A 6,000-nucleotide genomic window follows, 5' to 3' on the forward strand; every position below is an offset into this window, starting at 1 on the left:
CGCTCCCTAAATGAGCTCTGCATAATGAGTATCACAGGCAATCTTCACAAACAACAGCATACGGGGGGGGGAACTGTTTTTAATGCAAATGCACAGACATATCCACAGCTGCGAAAGAAAAGCTGTAAATTGTAGCTTCCACATTATTCACTGTGTCTATTTTGTTAGAATTAACTTCATCCTTTTCTTTGATTTTTAATATAGTTAATCTTACAATGGATCATATTTCCATCACAGAGCCGCTGTAATTATATGGAAGGATAGAACGAGCTTCAAGAAGCATATTCACAGCTTTAAGGGTAACATGGATAATGACATGTTTTGGGGAAACGTGCTTCAACACTAATGTGGTATTCAGAGAGAATGTCATTTAAGTTACACTTGTTCCTTTTCTCACAGTAACCCTTCTTCATAGATGACAAAAAACAAAGACGTCAACCACATACTTTTGTTTCCCAGTTGAAACATCAGAGGGAGCAGCATTCTTTACAGCCACTATTCCAAATTCAATCATGGCTTGAGTGACATGTAGTAGGAATAATGCCAAGGGAGCAGAGACAATAACTTAACGTACTTTTTGAACAATGTAGATATGAACAATGGAAGAAGATGAATAGGCATGCATAGAATACGCCAATGGTTGGATGTGCAGTTGGATAAGGCAGACTATCAGTGTTCCAGGGTAGACCGTAATATCCAATGGTAGTCATGTGAAGATCAGCCATCATCTTCAAACTCAGTTTTTGCTGGATGTAAACTGATCATTGATTACTGGATGCCTTTATTAAGTCAGACTCAATCTGAAGGCCCTTAAAATAACTGAAAGATGAAATGTATTGCCTAACAGTACAACAGAAGGGGAACTTGTAGAATATCCTCTTTATACTTGGCTTGAGTGGTCCGATAATAAGTTATAAAGCCAGGTTAGTATCATAACACTTCGGGGTAAGTCAACAATTTTTCAAATGCGGTTCTGGTTCGCTGCCTAAAATAAGATCAGTGGCTTAAGAATCTGTCACATTTAGTTTTTCAACTTACAATATGTATCCATTCCTCATGTCCAAAGCTTCAGTGCATCATGAAACAGCTTTAAAAACAAGGGATTGACAACTAAAAGTCATCACACGAAGCAATGTGATTGTGATCTAGTAAAGAAGAATGAATTTGGGCGTGTTCAAAATGGGCAGATTGGTGCCAAAAATCATAGATGGTTACTTTCTACTGCAGGGACGACTTCTATTCATGCTACTACTACTACTGCTGCTGACCTTGCCCTTTAGCTGTGAACCAAACCCACTGATGCCATATCAATGTATGTCTCACTCTTGCTGGCAAACAAAGACAGACCATCTATGACCAATGCTTTCGCACCATGAGGTATAATGTAAGTGTTTCCCTTGACAACATATCACATATGAACAGTACTCAATAATGAGCTCACATTCTACATTTTTAATGAAGAAAGAGACTTGAACAATATATATTGCTGCTAATATTAACTTAATTAGTCTCAACAGAAGAAACATTACATATAAAATACGTGACACTTAAGATGGGGCGCATAATCAAGATAACTAATTAAAAGCCGATGAGGTTTGTAAAAGAAGAATAGCTGTCATTGGACTGTGCCTTTAATTCAAACATCAGTGGTTACATGTTTCGTTTTAAAAAGCAGACAAGCACTTCCTGCAGATTACAGCTTTTTGGCCTTGTACCGTACGCTGAATGACAAGCAGCAAATTCCCCTGACATGTGTCTTAAGTCAAGTGTCCTATATTTAAAGGACCATTAAAGCCTTAATGAAGTGTTCAGTGATGGGTGATTGAGTGAACAAAGTCAAATGGAGTGATTATTATTCAGTTTGCCAGGCTAAATTTACACAATACCCTTCATAAACACCTGATGCTGCACTGTTATTTATTTATTTGTTTAAATTAAATGTCTCCCAAAAGGAATTAAACCGGAATAGATGCAGACTTCTCATTTCCATAATCTAATGCTATGTTTATGAGCTGCCATGGTGCAATTTGAATAAGAATGAATCCTGATAGAGATTCAGGGACTGACAGCGTGGAAGAGTGCCTCCCCAAGGTTTCTCAGTGCCAATTCACACACAAGGCAACGCTCACGCTGAATCCAAAAACTGTATAGCTCGTGCTTAAATTGGACCCATGCAAATAAAATAAATAAATAAACAATCAAGGATGCTAAGTTTACCCAAGCCTATTAATCTCTGTTGGGTGGAATACTTGCCGAGTCTCCGCGTGGAAACGCCCAGATCTAGTTTGGAGAACAGCTTCCCTCCAGTTTATATTCCCATTATAGTCCATGCTGGACTCACTGACTTGTGTCAACACAATACAACTAAGAATTTCAAAGATGATGTAAACCAATAAAGGATTGGGTCTTTAAAAGTATTTTTTTCCAAGGTCGTAATGGACCAATTAAGGCCACCACATTTCAGATTGCAAAGCAAAATGCCTTCCTAAGTAGTGGTTTGGTCCGATGGAACATGACGGACGAATGGTAATATGAAGGGATGGTTCCAACTTGGCCAAAACATCACAATACTTCATCTTTTTTTGCAGAATATCGCCGATAATCCTACACGCTGGTTCCTTAAGTTAAACCATCTCAATTGTAGTTCACAGTGAAAAGTTTTCAGGGGAACTACATTGTGCTGAAGGCTAAGCAGCGTTCAACAAAGTGAGCACAATGAACAGCAGGATTTCAGAAGCCATTAACCTCCATGTGTTGAGTGCTGTACATACACTCTAGGTCTTTGGTAATGATTCATAGTAACTCATAACACAGCTCAGGAATTGTGGACATTGTGTGAGACGGAGAACGGGGAAGAAAAGGAATCAGGTGGACAAAAAAAACAAAACCTCAGGAGAGACGTTTCTATGCCACGGTCGCACTGGAATGGATTTCTGTTTGGACACTAAGCCATGTAGATACAATGCAATATTCATCACAGGGTTCAAGCCTATTACTCTATTGTTTTTTCAACGTCCTTTATTGGGACTGTGAGGATCTGTGTCCCACTTACAGTACTTTAGATGGTGCCGTATTGGTCTCTGGGGCCACACTGGAAAGGGAACCGAGGTCCTTTGGAGACACGAGGAACACGCACTGCATAAAAAGATAACACAGAGGAACAATGGAAACAAACCCCAATAGGACTACACATATCTCTGCAAACAAGACAGTGCATCAAGGAAAGATGTTCTTCCAAATTCTCATAATGTATTACAGCCTCAAGACTATTTTTATCTGTTCTTTTACAATAAACCATTCCCTTTTCATCTCTGCATATACATAGTTATAAATCACAGGAGACAATTTCATTTTTGATGTCTCTTGCCATGAACAACCTGAATTGCTCTGCTTTAAAAGTGTTGCCATGTCTGTGTAATTGAAGTCAACAATTTGAGGAATATCATCATTTCAAGGAAATACTGCTGACTGAAAGGGTTTGGCGTTGGTGTACACTCATCTAACATCAAAGCCTAAAAATGTAATCCATGAACAATCAAATCCTGGCCCTCTCAAAATCACATCTGAAGCCATTCAACAGTATTATAGAGCCTCTTCATCTTAAATGTCCTTGTTCAACATGTCTATCGTAGTGTACTTAAACATGTGTATCAGACGGCCAACATTGTTAAGTGTCAGAGTGAAGACTAACCCTTGAGAAACATATTAAAAATAGATCCAAATTAGACTCCAGGAAACTGTCTTCATGATTAATTTAATTTTCATGAAACGTTCAGCTTTTATAACGTGTTATTGCGGATGTTGTTTTTACTCGATCTGACCTCCCTTCTGAATTGAACTTTTTAATGACATGTCATTAATATAGGAGCACAGGAAAGTATATATGGATCAATTATTCCCGTCACAAGAGAAAACACATACGTTTCCCTTCAGTATAATTATAATAGATAATAAAAGTCTATTGACAGTTTTATTATCCATTACTTAAATAATGTAAGCATGTTATTCTATTCTACATACATCAATTACAAGAATGCATCATTTTATATCACATTTGGTTTTAATATGTATACAAACATTAAATGGTATCGTGGCGTTTTAGTACTTTTAGAAAATTCAAAAGCCACCTCGGTTTGTCGGGGTCGTGGGTTATGACGCACATGTCTTTGCTTTTAAACAAATTGCGGCGATCTTGTAGCGTTGCATCACATAATATATATCGATCACTCCAGGCGGCGTATTAACATGAACATAAACTTCCTTGGTAACTAAAGTAATTCTCTGTATCAAATGTAAGAAAAACATCACGGTCAAAACACTGTAGCGCTTTCTCCGCTGCGTCCCATTGTCCTGCCTTATAGATGCGCACCACATATCCTCCCTGACAGCAGAAAGAGAGACTTTACTTTACTCATCATCTAAATAAACACCTTTTAAACCCTAGTGCTATTCACAAAAATAAAAAGTTAACTTAGTTCTGTCTAAAACCTTATGTTGTTATCTCCATACATCTTTCACACAGAAGATATCTCCCTTCTTTTTAGGTCTTCAAAAAACAAACCCCACTAGCAGGACGGACGGCTGAGCAGTACACTTTTTCAAGAATAAGTCTCACTAATCTTGTGCATCTCAAAGTTAAAGAGACACCAAGACATTAACATACACATCAATTAAAAACACAGTATCACTTGAGTCCCCGTGATGAGGTACAGTAATGTGCCTGTTTGCGAACACCTGAGTTTCCTACGACTAACAAGTCGAAGAAGGCAAATGGACACTTAAAGATAAAGTGCCAAATATTCAAACCATAATGATCCCAAATGGGATGGGAAATGGATCTCACATATGGTTTGCAAATGCATAGAAGGAATTCCTGCAAATGAGCATGATAAACCATGGATGGCAACAATGGAGTGGTCTACAAACTGAAGCTCTTTCAATTGGCAAGCGGTTAGAGGTCAAGTGAGAAATGATTAGCGTTTGCATTGCAGGTGTTGAAAAGCAGACAGCAGCAGGTGGTCTCATCAGGTTGTTGTGCTCTACTGTTGCTTGTAGCAAGTCATGTGGAAAAGTGGAGAGGAGCACTTAGGGTTGTCTGTGCTTGATTAATAAGGACACAGAGAGGCAAATATGTGCACACAGTCACTGGGTAATGAGCCGCAAATGTGATTAGGTCTTTACGCTGCACCTGCTTCCAATTGAGCATACAGCTTAGCAACCACATGCAAAAAAAACCTGTACATACACCGGTGATAAACAACATCCAAGTATTTGTTAGGTGTGTGTTTTGGGTGTGTGTTCTGATAGCTTTGAAAGTGTTGACAAGTGAATACTTGATTGCATTGCTGTATTTCTCTTTCGATTTTATACAGAACCTCCCCCCCAATAGATGACTTGATTGTATGATGCTGCGGTGACAAAGTGATATTACCTTGCATTCAAACAACATTAAGCTTAGCATCACACACTGCGCAAAGGCTCATTTTGTAAAGTGCAACAAAATGTTGGGTAGTTTTGCGTGAAATAAGAGAGTAAATTGGAAATGAGAATGAAGGTAGATTCAGTATGCAGGGCTCATCTGTGTGGGGGGTCCTTTCAGACTCACACACATGTTAATGACACGGTATAGGGTGAGGAAAGGTGGTTAGTAAAGGAAGTATTAAAATGATCAATGGCACAAAATACCTTTACCTGCACATGCTAAATACTGAACACATGCACCTGATCTAATCCATAATGAGAGGAACTTCACTGAGCTCCATCTGGTTTGTGAATAGGACGCCACCAAAAACATGGATTCAATTCAAAGGTTTTGGCTGCAATTTAGCATAATCATATGTATTAGTTTTAGAGTAATTACCCCCCCTTTCTTGGCTGATTAAACATATTAGTGTATTGTTCTCATGGTTTGTATTTGCATAATATAAATGTGTAAGTTAGGAAGAAAAAAATAACCTTACTTGTTTTTTTTTGTAATCAATGGTATTTCTCCTGCTGAGA

This window comes from Eleginops maclovinus, chromosome 21 (genome assembly GCF_036324505.1).
Source record: "Eleginops maclovinus isolate JMC-PN-2008 ecotype Puerto Natales chromosome 21, JC_Emac_rtc_rv5, whole genome shotgun sequence".
In the NCBI taxonomy this organism is placed as follows: Eukaryota; Metazoa; Chordata; class Actinopteri; order Perciformes; family Eleginopidae; genus Eleginops; species Eleginops maclovinus.